Source organism: Camelus bactrianus, chromosome 33 (genome assembly GCF_048773025.1).
Source record: "Camelus bactrianus isolate YW-2024 breed Bactrian camel chromosome 33, ASM4877302v1, whole genome shotgun sequence".
Classification (NCBI taxonomy): domain Eukaryota; kingdom Metazoa; phylum Chordata; class Mammalia; order Artiodactyla; family Camelidae; genus Camelus; species Camelus bactrianus.
In genome coordinates this window covers 6089580-6105704 of record NC_133571.1, presented here as the reverse complement: position 1 = coordinate 6105704, position 16125 = coordinate 6089580, and positions in this window count along the sequence as shown.

Here is a 16125-nt window from a genome sequence, read left to right as displayed (position 1 = left end):
TAGGTCACTTCTCTGTTTTAAGCATTTCAACCTCTTTGTTTATATCGCCCTTGGCACAACTAAGTTTTCTCTGCCAGCTAACATCCTTGAGAGTCTGGGTTTCCCACATAGTATCTTCCACACAATGAGTATCCAGAACACATTTGATGAGTGACTAAGTGAGTGAATTAATGCATTTCTGGACTGTGACATGCTGGGCTTATGGTAGGCCCTCCAAACAAACTTCTTTAACTGCTTTTGTTGCTGGTAGATGTAGCTGGTGTCCAGGTTCTTGTCTTGTCCCAGAAAGAATTCAGAGACAAGATGCAGAGGTTAAGAAAGTAAAGTGAGGATTTATTAAGGGATGGATATTAAATTCTCAAGGGGAGAGTGGGCAGGCTCAGGTGAGCGGCTGCCCTGAGTTTCTTTGGCAAGTGGGTTACACAGAGTGGAAAAATGAATGAGCAGTATACTCAGGGGGGACGGAAGGGTTTGGGGTCATATTCCCTGATTTTCACCCCAGCTCCACCTTCCCGAAGGGAGGAGAGATTTTTGTCCTTATTTAGTCTGGATCTGAAGTGTCATGGCGTCGGTGCATGATGGGTACTTCTAACCTGCAAGGCTAATTTTTTTGAAATAAGGGCATAATGAGCAAAAGGTTACATTTGGACACTGGAGCGTCCCTGCCTTTTCCTACCTTTCTTTGTCGGCCTCCAGACCTCTTGTCACCCCAAAATATGTGACCACCTGTCAGCGCAGAGGTTTCTGCTTTTCTTTGTCTGCCCAGGGACCCCTGGTGCTTACATGATGTATTGTTTCCTGCATTTGGGCCATGCCCCACCTTTTTGCCCAATATTTGCCGTTTGGCCTGTGTTCTTCTTTCTCTGCTCGTATCTAGCTATCTGCCTGCTCTAACACTTTGATGCCATTCTCAAAACCTCTGTCAGAAGCAGCTTCTCCTCATGCCAACTGTTGACCTTGAGAGTTGCCAAATAAGCAATGCACCCCTATGGGTATGACCCAGACTAGACCACCGCGTTGTGCTCTGGTCATTTGGCTTTGTTAATGATCTATTCAGGGTATGAATAGAACATAAAACATACATTCCTCCGCCATTAGTAATGGCTGCAGTGTTTTTTTTTTGCCAGCTTTAATTCAGTCAAGACAGAGTTCCTGATTGATACGCTTCATAAATGGAAACTTAAAAATTATGACTCATCGACACAATCAGGCTTATATGTTCTGCTGTAGGTTAGCTTGTTCAGGACGATAGTAATTCATCTGGCATGTCTTGATGGGCATCAGCGCAGTAATGAAATCTGACCACAGTAGCTTCTTAAATTTTTACAATTTTTGAAACTAAACTCTGTATATGATTATCTTAATCGTCCTGTTACTTGCGTAAACATTTTCAAAGTGTGTTTCAATCCAGAAATATAAAGGCTTTTAAAGCTGATTCTGTTAATAACACATACAAGAATTAATAGCCCAACTTCTTCAAAATACTAGTTCAGAAATTCACACAACTTGTAAAAATTTTTAAAGTATCTTATTTTCTGAGTGCTGCTTGAAACAACAATTGAATAATTTCTCACCATGTTCCTAAGATGCTCATAAAAAATGAGGGACACAGTATATACCTGTATCAAATCATTACGCACACCTTAAACCAATACAATATTACATGTCAATTTCTTTTTGGTAAAAGTGGGGAAACAATGAGGATGGAGTGATTGGTTGGCTGGTGCTATTTCTCTGTCAACATCAGAGCTGACAGCCCTGAAGGCCCACTACTGGTTCGGAATCTCTGAACATGTTCCTTTAAGGCTCATTGCCCTGGGACTCTCCACTGCATCTAATTGTCTAATAGGGAGAAATCACTCCTTTGCCAAAGGAAGTGGGGGCGCTGAGGAACCTCATGCAGCATTAATATATCGATCGCCTAAGGAGTTAGAACTGTGTGATTTGCCTAAAATGCCAGAATACAACTTTCTTCAACAAAGACAAGATTTTAAAAAATGGTTCATGGGGGAAAACTCTGGAAAATAATAGGACAGAGTCCCAGGGCTACAAAAATAACCCTCAATTTGATCTAACAGAAGGCAATTGGTAGACATGGGGGACCTCATTTAATGTAACTGTGGGTGGAGGCATGAAAGATTAGGGAAGGGGAGGGATTCCTCTCATGTATAAATAATAATAATAATAATAATAATAATAATAATAATAATAATAATAATAATAATAATAATAATAATAATAAATCACTTAGGAAAGTGCGTAATTGCTTGGCATTTAGGTAATTATGCATGCAAATTAGAAGAGCGTATGTATATATGAGCCAAACAAAACAAAGACAATTGTTAGCACATTCTAGAGCCGCCATGCCAGTCACACCACCAGTTCCAGCTGCTCAGATGTAAGTACCAGCAGTGACATGGTTTCCAATTGTTTGATGCTCTGCTAGTCATGTGTGGATGCGAGAATGTTTTATTTAGAGTGTATTTTGAATGAAGAAAAATTATGATGGAGTCTTTTCCAGTGGACTTTATATTTTCCCACACTAAAACAGCATGACATTTAATAAATATAGCCCTAAGTAAGTTTTTAAAATAATTCTCATTCTCAATGTTAATATTAAGTGAGAACTCTAGAATTCTTCTAACTTTGAAAGAATTGAAAGCTCTTCAAGCCTTCTAAGTAACAAGCAGATGAGAAAGGGAACAAACAAAAATGAGGCTCTTCCTCCCTTTTTCTAAAATCCTATGTTAGAAAGTGATGTTTTCATAGTAATGTTTTGTACCTGTATCACTCTGTTGTCTGGAACAGCTTCTGTTCACTCTCAGATTCATATTTCACAGTATTTCAGGAGAAGAGCCTCTATTTTTAGAGCTCCCAATCTCTCTTATTTCTCCTGAGCTTCAAAATGATGACTCTTAGATGGCCACAATGAAAAACCATCATTTAAGGTCTTTGAATTCTGTGAGGGTGAATGGAAATGTTCTCAATTGTTTACAGATTATTAAAATCAATAAGTGACACGAGAAAATTGAACCTGGAACAGAATGTATGAGTTTAATAAAAATAATTAAGACACAGTTCCTGCTTCACTGGGTTAGCCATCTAGCGAGGGGAGAAATGTAATGTAAATGAAAAGTGCAGTGAAGAATTAGTTCTAGGTGCCATGGGAAAGGTTTGTTTGGGTAGACTGAGGCTTGAGGGAGGGTGTCATCTGTCAGGGATGACTCACACGGGGAGGGGTCAGGAAAGTCTTCATATGCAAAGTGAGTGGAGCTGAGTTTTTAGAATGAAACTCTTGTCTTTAAAAGGTTTAAAATCAAGAAGTTTACAATCTCATTAGAGACTCCAAATTTAAAAATACATGAAAAAATAATGAATAACTTGGTATCAAATTAAAAGCTTTTGGAGAAGTAGGGCAGGTAGCTTGGAGAAGGTCCAAAGGGAAGTACAAAGGAAGTAAAGCTGAGCCAAGCCTTAGGATGAGCAGAATGTAGGCAAGCACAGTGCAGGGGATGGGAGAGCACAAGGCAGGGAAAGAGACTGAGCAAAGGCAGGGACCCTGAGGAAAGCAACTGGTGGGGCTGGTTTTGGAGGGATAATAGAGTCATATCAAGATGGGACTTTAGAAGTAGGCAATTCAAGGATTGATGTAGAAGGTGGTGCCCTGTCTCGTGGATTACTGATGCTGAAAGTCACATGCTTAAAGCAATACTTCAGGAAAACAAGTCTAGTTTCCTTTTCGAAAAAGGGACTCGAAAGAGCTTAGAGTCTGCTGCAATCCTCCAAGAGGGAGGAGTTGTGAGAAGGGGCAGCAGGAAAGAGCTGGATGGGAGGGACTGTGCCAGTCACCGCCTGTGATGGTGAATTATTACATTTGTATTTCATGCTTTTCAGAAGGATGCATCATCATATATGTCATATAAGTAGGTCAAGCAGCTTTATCTCTTCTGATCCATCAGAGAGGCTGAGTGGCTTTTCAAAGGACACAGAGTTAGCAGTTAAGTGGAGCCTGTCTCAGAATCCAGGTTCTCTCACTCCAAATCACTCTAATACAGGGTTTGTCAACCTCAGCACTACTGACATTTGGGACCAAATAATTCTTTGTTGTGGGGAGTTGTAGGGTTTCAGCAGCGTCTCTGACCCTACAGTAGATGCCAGTAATACTCACTGTCCCCCAGTGGTGACAGTGAAAAATGTCTCCAGACTTTGTCAAATGTTCCTGGGGACAGAAAAATGGTTGAGAACCACTGCTCTAACAGAGCACACAGTTTAATTTTTGTAATTTTTGTAACATCTCCTCCTATGCACCAACTAGGCAGACACATGTCATTGCTTCCTCTTGTAAACCTCAGGCTAGTGATACTCAGACAATGAGTCTCTGCAGGATGAAAAGAACTGAAACATCAGGGTCACTGTTTTTGTGATCAATTCATTTTGGAAAAGATGGCTAAAATTTATCTTCAGTGGAAGTTTCTCTCCCTTGCAGCACCCTTTCAAGGTGTCTCACCATGGCACCCCAGTTCCATCCGGAACTTTGGGAATGATCAACATGACGCTCTAGTCCTAGACCTTTTTTCTGTTGCCGAGAGCCCATTCTGGGCCCTGTGATCTTGCTCTTGGGAAGGGTCTTTCTTGTCCACTGACCTCTTCTTAACTTCCAGTCCCTTCCAAGTCAGTCCCATTCAACTCAGCTTCATGCGACAGCCTTATTTACTATAGGACCTCTGAAACCCTTATTAATGTCACCAAAATTTCCTAGGCAGTTGCAGACTTTGAGAGCTCCTTTCCCTTTAACCAAAAACTGATTTTGTCCTCACTACCCAAATTTCCCCCTTGACCAGAAGTGGTGGCCCCTTCTTATGCTGACCTGGCCCCTTTGACCTTGGAGTCCCAGGACGCTTAGGTATTGGCACTCAACTCAGCCTCCACATCCACTTCCAGACCACTTTTCTGGCTTCCTCTCTTCAGTACCCACTTCTTTAAAAGTCCTCTTCTGGACATTCACGTTGCCTTCCCTTTTCATCGTCTATAAACCCATGACACTTGCTTATAGAAAAGGGCCTGGGTCAGACCTCAGTAGAAAAATCTCTCTGAATTCTAATTCTAATAATAATGTACATAAAGTAAATACAGAAAATACCAAAAAGTAGGTAGAATGAGAGAAGGATGAATTGAAATGAAAATAGTTTCTCTTTTTTGTTTTTTGGTTCCATTTTTCTTTCTTTTTTCTTTTTTTTAATTGAAGTACAGTCAGTTACAATGTGTCAATTTCCAGTGTATAGCACAGTGTCCCAGTCATGCATATAATACACATATTCATTTCTATATTCTTTTTCATTAAATGCTATTGCAAAATATTGAATATAGTTCCCTGTGCTATACAGAAGAAACTTTTTTTTAAATATATTTTTATATATCATGAATGACATTTGCAATCTCAAACTCCCAAATTTATCCCGTCCCATCCCCTTCCCTCCATAACCATAAGATTATTTACTATGTGTGTGACTCTGTTCTGTTTTGTAGGTGAGTTAATTAGTGTCCCCTTTTTTCTTTTTTCTTTTTTTTTTTTTTTAGATTCCACATATGAGTGATATCATGTGGTATTTTTCTTTCTCTTTCTTGCTTGCTTCACTTAGAATGACAATCTCCAGGTCCATCCATGTTGCTGCAAATGGCATTATTTTATTCTTTTTTATGGTTGAGTAGTATTCCATTGTATAAATGTACCACAGCTTCTTTATCCAGTCATCTGTTGATGGACACTGAGATTGCTTCCATGTCTTGGCGATTGTAAATGGTGCTGCTGTGAACATTGGGGTGCATGTATCTTTTTGAATTAGAGTTCCCTGTGGATATATGCCCAGGAGTGGGATTGCTGGATCATATGGTAAGTCTTTTTTTAGTTTTTTCAGGAATCTCTATACTGTTTTCCACAATGGCTGCACCAAACTACATTCCTACCAACCGTGTAGGAGGATTCCCTTTTCTCGACACCCTCTCCAGCATTTATCATTCATGGACTTTTGAACGATGGTCATTCTGACTGGTGTGAGGCAATACCTTATTGTAGTTTTGATTTGCATTTCTCTGATAATTAGTGATATTGAGCATTTTTTCATGTGCCTAACGGACATTTGTATGTCTTCCTTGGAGAATTGCTTGTTTAGGTCTTCTGCCCATTTTTGGATTGGGTTGTTTGGTTGTTATTAAGTTGAGTGAGCTCTTTATATATTCTGGAAATTAACCCTTTGTCACTCACATAAAATTTGCAAATATTTTCTCCCATTCCATAAGTTGTCATTTTGTTTTGCCATGGTTTCCTTTGTTGTGCAAAAGCTTATAGGTTTAATTAGGTCCAATTTGTTTATTTTGCTCTTATTTCTATCGCCTGGGGAGACTGGCCTAGGAGAACATTGTTAAGATTTATATCAGAGAATATTTTGCCTATGTTTTCTTCTAGGAGGTTTATCATGTCTTGTCTTAAGCCATTTTAAGTTTATTTTTGTGTATGGTGTAAGGGAGTGTCCTAACTTCATTGATTTACATGCTGCTGTCCCGTTTTCCCTACAACACTTGTTGAAGAGACTGTCTTTTCTCCATGGTGTATTCTTGCCTCCTTTGTCAAAGATTAATTGACCATAGGCCTATGGATTTATTTCTGGGCTCTCTATTCTGTTCCATTGGTCCATATGTCTGCTTTTATGCCAGATTTTCTATAAAGAGTATCATGTCATCAGCATATAGTGACAATTTTACCTCTTCTTTTCCAATTTGGATCCCTTTTACTTCTTTTTCTTGCCTGATTGCTGTGGCTAGGACTTCCAAGACTGTGTTGAATAGAAGTGGTGAGAGTGGGCAGCCTTGTCTTGTTCCAGATTTTAGTGGGAAGGCTTTCAGCTTTTCACTGTTGAGTATTAGGCTGGCTGTGGGTTTGTCATAAACAGCTTTTATTATATTGAGATATGTTCACTGTATACTCACTTTGGTAAGAGTTTTTATCATAAATGGGTATTGAATTTTATCAGATGCTTTTTCTGCATCTATTGAGATGATCATGTGATTTATGTCTTTTCTTTTGTTGATGTGATGTATGTATCACATTGATTTATTTGCATATGTTGAACCATCCTTTTGTCCCTGGGATGAATCTAACTTGATCATGGTATATGATCCTTTTTATGTGCTGTTGGATTCTGTTTGCTAATATTTTGTTGAGGATTTTTGCATCTATGTTCATCAGTGATATTGGCCTGTAATTTTCTTTTTTGGTAGTGTCTTTGGCTGGTTTTAGTAGCCGGGTGATGGTGACTTCATAGAATGAGTTTGAGAGTACTCTCTCCTTTTCTACCTTTTAGAAGAGTTTTAGGACCAGTATGAGTTCTTTGTATATTTGGTAGAATTCCCCAGTGAAGCTATCTGGTCCTGGACTTTTGTTTGTAGGGAGGTTTTTTATTGCCAATTCTATTTCAACCCCACCTCCTCCTGGGAGCCACCCACCAGCAAATATGGTGGATATGCCCAAGCCCCACCTCTCTTCTCCTGAGGACACACCAGCGATGGTGCCATGGGTCTGCAGAGACAGAGGCTATGGTCCAGCCATGCTGCGCCTCTCCCTACGATGCACACCAGCAGTGTTGCTTGCTTGCTTGCTTTCCTGTTTTTATGGGGGACCCAGGCTATTCTGTTTTGTATACACTCCCAGCCACAGCCCATGGCACACTCCAGCCCCCTGAGGCTACCTCTGCACAGTCGGCCCCAGCCCTCCTCCCATTTCTGGCAGCCAGTCCCAGCCCACCCCACCCCCAGCTTGCACCTAGGGTTGGGGATCGCAGGGACCCCTTGGGCCAGTTTCTCTTAGTTCTGTTGGCCAAGGGCTGCTGTGCACTCCTCCAAGCCTCGGGGGTTCCCCCTCCATCCCAGCTGACCTCTCCTTTGGAGAGAGAGTCTCCCAACATAACAGCACTATGACTCCTTTGTCACTCTCTCCTCATAGGACAGGTCCCGCACTAAGTTCCTTTTACTTCTTCTTTTTTTCCCTCCTACCAGATTTCTGAGGAATTTTGTCTTCTGAAGAAGGCGATGTTCTGTCAAGGTTCAGCAGGTGTTCTGAGCGAATGGGTGGGTCCATGGCTGTCTCTCTTGGTGTGTCCGTGGGAGAGGGTGAGCTAAGAGCATCCTCCTGCTCCACCATCTTGGCTGCTCCCAGGCTCTCTTTAATCAGCAAAAATATTCAGCCTTTCTCTCAATTAAATGCAGCAAAAATAACTGCCTACCTCCAAAAATTAGTCTAAAATAGATCAATTACCATCAGAACTTCTTCTTTTCTGTCTAGACCATTAGGTACATATCAAAATGCATATTTACTTATGGCTAATAACCATGTTATGTTTCCCCAATATCATTCCAGAATCCCAGCCATCTTTCCCCTTAAATCTCTCAAACTGGCACTCACTCCTTCTAGAAACAGGCTTTCTTTCCTCCATGTCAATCCCTAAGGAAGTATTGTTCCTTATGGTTATCAGGTCTTACTAGGAACGGCTCCCTCCACCCTCAAGTGGAGATTATATTTGTTCCAACATTCAAAGTATATATGGAGCAAACAGGCTATAAATCAGAATGGAGCAGCTGTGCCCTGTGTTTACAATGCCTTTGACTTAATGCTGTCTTGTTGGACTAAACTTAAGCTTCACATTTTGAGAAGATTGAGTTAATAACGACATTATGTTTGATATACTGAGTTTACATTTGGACGATTTCCTAGACAACTGAGGTGAAAAGGGAGAGGTTTACAATTTTATCAACATGGACAATTGAAAAAATTTTTTATTCAACTGGAATTCACTGAACATGAAATTAACCATTTTAAAGCGAACAGTTCAGTGGCGATTAGTACAAACCATGTTGTACAAATACCACTTTGTCTAGCTCCAGAACATTTTCAGCACCACAAAGGAAGCCATATCCATTGACATATGATTTTTAAACCAATCTGGGAAATTATATATGGTTTGCACAGTATTTTCAGTAGGCATTAGGATCTATTTTCTTTCTTTAACAAACATTTTTTTTCTTGTTTTTCTTTGGGGGGAGTAATTAGGTTTATTTATTTGTTTGTTTGTTTGTTTATTTATTTTAATGGAGGTACCGGGATTGAACCCAAGACCTGGTGCGTGGTAAGCACCGTCTCTGCCACTGAGCTATACCCTCCCCCCGGCTTCCTATCAGTATCTTGTGACACACTTTGTAATACAGGACAGCTTTAGTGAAGTGGGAGTCTAAGGACAACAGAGAGTAACAGAAGAAACCCATCTAGCCTCGGTAACCTGCCCCTCTGGAAAACTGCTGGGTAACATAGATTTATATAGAATGCACTCTTCAAAAAGAGAGCTGTAAGATGTTGGGGCAAATAATTGCTCAAAATGACCAACTGGGAATTTGGAGAAAATTAAACTAAAAAGAGAAACTAGAATTAAGATGTAAAGAGAAGTGCCTGGCACATGGCAGGTGCTCGATAAATATTTATTGAATGAATGCGTGAACAAAGATAACCTTAAATGAATTAATGAATCAACCCAGAATGAATGGGTAGACGCATGTGTTGGAAATGGGTACCGGATGTAAAGAGTAGTGTTTCAAGTGGGCAATGTGATAAGCCATGAGGGGAAGCACATTGAATGGTTACTGTGTCATCACAGTTGGACCAGCCTTAAAAACAAATAGGAAAGAGATATAAAGACCCCATCATCCTGTATTCAAATATTTACACTTCAGGCAAAAAGATAAACATTTCCATAGCTTTTGCTGTTATCATAAAGATTTAAAAGCATGAGGACCGTTTATATCTACAGAAAACAGCTTTAAGAAAAAATATTGATTGAATTTCAGTACTTAAGGTTTTAAAAAAGAGGGCCCAGAAGTAGGACATCTATTATTATATAAATTATTGTTTATAAGCTTGGATTGCTCTTCACATGGTCATAAGTTTACATGATCATTCCTTAGTCAGTCTTGGGGATACTAGTCCTAGTTTATATTTCTTTATATGTCAAGTCATTTTCTCTCCTATGACTATTAGTTGAAGTATGCTGTTAATTTTTAAAAATAGTCTCTCAGGTAAACCCCTTGACTAGAAAAACATCTAATATAATACATACCATCATGTGATTGTTAGTATTATAACACAGACTTAATTAAAGCACTGGCACGTTTTCATCTACACAACAATTAGTTTAATAGGATCTAGCAAGACCTGGAAGTTACTCTATTCCAAGATAGCACTCATTTCAGCTCAATTATATTCAAGTTAGACAGTCTAACTCAGTGGCGACAGCGTATGTGGCATATTTTCATCTTCTGCAGGAATATTCTATTAACCGTAGGAAGCCCCTCTGTTGCAGACAATTCTTTCCCGCCCACAGGCTCAGCTAGAGGATTTAGCATGCTTCTCAATGCACATCAGCAATTTTCTGTGTTCTTTCAACTGCTCATATCTAGAAGCTTATGTATCATTATACCGTTTGAAGACACTTGATAGCATTGTACTGTCATTCAACTTGTTACTTGACAATTGTCTTAGCCTGTTCAGGCTGCTATGACAATACACCATAGGCCAGGGACTTAGAAAGAACAGAAATTTACTTCTCGTGCTGGAGTCTGGGAAGTCCAAGATCGAAGTGTCAGCAGACTCAGTGTCTGGTGAGGACCACGTCTTGGTTCATGGACTGCCATCTTCTCTCTGACCCCACAAGGTGGAAAAGTCTAGGGAGCTCTGCGAGGGCCCTTTCCCTGAGCACTAATCCCATTCATGAGGGCTCCACCCTCAGGACTTTATCACCCCCCAAAAGGTCCCACCTCCTAATACCATCACATTGGGGGGTAGGTTTCAACATATAAATTTTGAGGGGACACAAACTTTAAATTTTTAGCCACAATAACCCTCTAACCATATAAAACAACAAATATAATCAGGGGAAGCAATCAGGGTGCCACAGCAAAGTGACAGCTTGAATCCTGAAGTTTGTGTGGTTTAAGGACTATTTGAGGCACATCCCATGAATTAGAGCAGGTGATGAGTAGAGGCAGAGAAGGGCCAAAAGTACTTTAAATATATCCAGATTAAGTTATGGGGGTTAATTGGGGAGGGCTTAATTATTTTGATTTGCTTAAAGTCTTCCAACTAGATGCAAGCTTGGTCCTGGTAATGAATTTAGAAACAAGAAATGAAATTACCAAATTCTATTTTATGGAAATTTGCCTGCTTAAATCACAGTGTAAGTATTGAAGGACCAAGATCTTGGTTCTGTTCTAGTGATGCTAAACAAATAACAATTTTATCTAGTTTACAACCCAGGTTCTTGAATCAAAAAAAAAAAAAAAAGAAGAAGAAATCCAAGTATATTAATAAACTTTCTTTAAAATGTACAGAGGGTGTGTATATACATTTATCTAAATCCATCAAATTGTACATCAAAAATATGTGTAGTTTACTGTACAGGAAACATACCACAATAAAGATGTTAAAAAATTGTATAGAAAAAGACACCTTCCAGTTTAGTCTGAGCCACCATTGGATTTGATGTCAGTCTGTATTAATTAACCATAATGGTTCAGTTAATTACAGGTTGCAAAGAGGCTGTTGTGCACCAGCGGATGGGAGAGGAAGATGCAGTTCTCAGTCTTGCTTGTTTCAGGCTGAGTGGGTATTTCTCCCCAGCTTGGAAGGAGCTGAGCTCAGTCTTCTGTATCAGGGTTCTCCTTTACTCTTTCTGTCCCACTTTCCCCACCTCTCCAGGCAATAAAGCAGGGCAGGCATAGAAGAGTCTTCTCTTTTCTTCTCACCTCCCTCATGCTTTCCAAGTTACCCAGGTAGCAATCTCCTGGACTCAAAGAGTAAAATCAAGTTTGATAGATTAGTACCATGGAGGCAAACAAATGTAAGCCTCTGATCTTAAAGAAGTCAATCTAAATAGTCATCTAATATATTACTACCTTTGATTTGCTGGCACTTTTCTTAGGAGTTTTTTTCCCTACGTTTATAGTCACAGGGGAAATTGCCCTGTGTTTTTCGGTTTGTGTGTTTGTTTACTGAACCAGTTCTTTCGGGTGTTGCTCTCAAGATCACAATAGGTCCATATAATGCCCTGGGAAATGTTTTACCTCTTTTTTGAGTTTTGGAGCAGAGTGCTGGGTGTCGGTACGAATCTCAGAGTCCACCACGTCCCTCCTTCATCTTTCAGGTGGAGTGGGAACACTGAAAGCCCTTCTGTGAAGATGTGAGATGAAGCATAAAGTTTAGGGCTAGGATGAATAGTAAGTCTGTGTATTGTTTAGATCCTTGATTTGGCAGGTGTTGGGGGCTTTGTCTGCTAGATTTTGAGATATAGTGCCCACATGTACTGAATTCTGACACAAAAGAACAGGAGGTTCTGGTCCCCTTCCCTTATATGATACTTCGGGTTTCAGACCCATACTTCTGCTGTCTGTCACAGCAGGGTTCAGTGACAATCCAGAAGTCTTTATGAATCTTGCATGATGCTTCTGTTACTCAAAAGGCCATGATACTTCATTATCCTAGGGAGGGCTAATGCAGCCATATGAAGAGATATTATAGAAGATTACTTAATATAATGCCATATATTAGATATAAATGGAATGGGGACATATAAGGATATAAATTACAATATTTACAAATACAAATAGTTATAGTTAGATGATAGATTATTAATACTTCTTTTCTATTTTCAATATATTTTTACATAGTGAACATTATTGCAGGGAACTACCATCCCCTCACTTTTCTGTGGGGGAACATCCATGACTGAAGGAACGTCCCATCCTCTCCACCTGATCCTTGCTTATTCCTTCTCAGGGTAGACGGAGGAGGAAGTCATCTGATTAGAGGATGGTAAGGGTATGAAATTCCTCGATCCATGCCTTTTGACTGGATCGGACTGATCTATTAAAAAGCTTGAAGCACTTGATGGGCATTCTCCCTACCAGCTTCCTGGCACCAATTACATCTGCTCCCCAGATCCAGGTCTCCCTGTGGTGCTCTGCCCTAAGGACTGGATGGACTTGGAAGGGGCAGGACTAGTGAGCCCACATGGCTGCAGAACTAAGACATATTCTTCCATTTGCTAACCAGGAATAAAGCCGAGATTTTGATCTCCATCTGGTTTTTTCCTGTGTTTTCTTTTTTCGATTTTCCCCAAGCCCCGATAAATAGGTAGTACTTTTGTAGCCAGAGAAAATGTCACTTTTAAAATAGTCGGCTGCTCTGTGCATGAACATTGTTACTGGGTGCCATTTATTGAGGATCGACCTTGTTAACAGCTTTACATACATCATCACAGTGAATTTTTAAATAATCTTACAAGATTGGTTCTATTATTATCGTTTTTATTTCTATAAACATAAAAGAAAAACAAACAAAAAACTAACGTTCAGAGAGTTTAAGCTGCTGTTCTAATCTTTGCTCCATAATTGCAGATTCAGGACGAACCATAAAGGGAGTTTCCTACCTAGATGGGCCAAGCTATTCACTGCACAACTAGAAAAGTGAAAACTGAAATAAACAACTGTGTGAACTCCCTGTGCAAACTCCCTTCTCAGAATTTTCCATCTCTTGTTTACTAATAAAGGCCTGTTACTGCATCTTACATTTAAGCCAACTCGTATTTGCTTGTTTAACTGAAAACTCTCACCCAAACCCACCCATAGCCTGCTGTTTACCTCTGTGTAAAACCCAACCCCAGTCTACAGAGATGATTTGCAATGGCTTACTGGGGGCATAAGTGACTTTAGGTGACAAAAGTTCAGACATTCAAGCAAGTATTGTGATCAGCATTTCTCTTGGCTGGATGAACTGTCAAAGAAGAAGGAAAAAAAAAAAACTAAGCTTTCCTCTGGGGATTTGCAAACAGACTGGAGAAAACAGGAGACTATGGGAGATTTTGAAAGATGGTTGCTGTCCATCTAGCTGTTAATATTAAAAACCAAACTGATGAGCATCTCTCTAGCTGGGAGGCTGGGCAGGAGGTTGTCAGGTTTACCAGATACCAAGGATGAAAACGGCTGCTTGGAGCTGGTTGAATGAGATCATAAAACAACCCTTTAAGATTTATTTTTACTTTAAAAGCACTAAGTTTAGAGCCCCATAGAAACTGCCTGTATGGTTTCCAGGGAAACCCCAATGCCCTGTAACTTTCTCAATATAAAACCTCAGTATAGAAATTTCTCAGTCACATGCCCCTTTGTGCAGCAGCCCAGGGCTGAAGCATGCCTGGGAGCTGAGGTCCATCCAAGGCGGTCATTCAAGGTTCTGAACGCAGCCTCTACTCTCTGTAACAGACCCTTCACTCTGGCCATCTTATGTAGTCTCAGTATTTCGGTGATCATCTTTAAGTAGATGACTTCCAAATATACTCCTCCATCCCTGTTTCAAGGTTTTCCAGTCCCACATTTTCCACTTTTGCTGAATATCTCCATGTGGATAAACTGCAGGAACCTCCAACTCTTTATGTATAAAACTGAGCTCCTGATCTTTTTATAAACCAGATGCTTCTCCCATTATCAAAGAGACCATGTCTCCTTTCAAACACTTCTCTTGAAACCTTGCATCATCTTTGCGCCTCTTTGTTTCCTAACCCTCATATCATGCAATGAGTTACCCAGTCAAGCCAATATCTCTGGACTCAAACCCTCTTTTCTATTCCCACTCCCCCTGGTTCAGTTCAGGTCCTCCTTCCCCTTTGTCCTGCATCGGCATTCCAACACAGTGATGTCCTTGCCCCCATCCTCGCCCTTCTCTTCCTTATCTGCTGCTGCCAGAATCATCACCTTAATGTTCAGCTCCAGCTTTACTGCTGTCATTTTTAAGATCTGTATTGACCCCTCACTGCTTACACAGGGGAGTCCTGATTCTTCATTTATAGCCAGGGCTCAGCCTTATTCACTCTACATGTATTGTGCACTACCCCAGTGTTTTTCAATCTTTTTTATTATTGTCCCTGCAAGGGGCCTTTTAAAGTATTTTATTGTTTCCTTAATCATCCATCTCATGAAAATCTAATGCCGTGGATATGCTGTGTATCTGTTTATGTACTGTGTGTATGTCTGTATTTCATTTAACAAGTAAGATGCTTTTACCCACCAAGAACCAAAGTTTCCTCCACTAGAGGCAATATTACCCCTATTTGGAATGCATACTCTAGCTTAAACACATCGTTTACCAATCCCTGAAGATCCCCTGTATTTTCTAGCATCCAAGATTTTACTCACTTGGCCATTAGTCAGAGGAGTTGAGGGATTAGGAGAAGATTCCTAGAGTGTACTTCTGCTGTTCAACGCACTGTTTCCCTGGCCTAGAATAGACTCCCACATCTCTTCTCGCTACCCTCCATTTCTTCCTGTTGAAATCTGACCCCTCATGTTGCAACGCAAATACCATTTCCTTCCCCTGAACCACTCAGCTGGAACTAACTTCTTCCTTCTGTGCTCTAGAACTTTTTTCATACTTTGATTATGTTATGCTATAGTCATTTTTCTATTTGTGTTATCTCCTCCACTGTATGATAAACTTCCTAAAGACAAGGACTATCTTTTTCAGTGCTTTCATATAGGAGGCATTATCATATGTTAGTTGAAGCCAATTCACTGATACACCAGGAACAAGATAAGAGCCTCCCAGTGCCGACATTAAAAAGTTCCATATGTAACGCCATTTGCAGCAACGTGGATGGCCTTGGAGAATGGCATTCTAAGTGAAGTGAGCCGGAAAGAGAAAGAAAAATACAGTATGGTAGCACTCATACATGGAATCTAAAAAAAAAAAAGAAAAAAAAAAGAAAAATGAATTTATATATAAAAGGGAAACAGACTCACAGACATAGACTACAGACTTGTGGTTGCCATTGGGGGGAGGCGGGTGGGAAAGATTAAACTGGGAGCTGGAGATTTGCAGATACTGACTGGTACATATAAAATAGATAAAACAAGTTTATCCTGTATACCACAGGGAAATACATTCAATATCTTGTAGTAGCTCATGGTGAAAAAGAACATGAAAATGAACGTATGTATATTCATGTATGACTGAAGCGTTGTGCTGTACACCAGAAATTG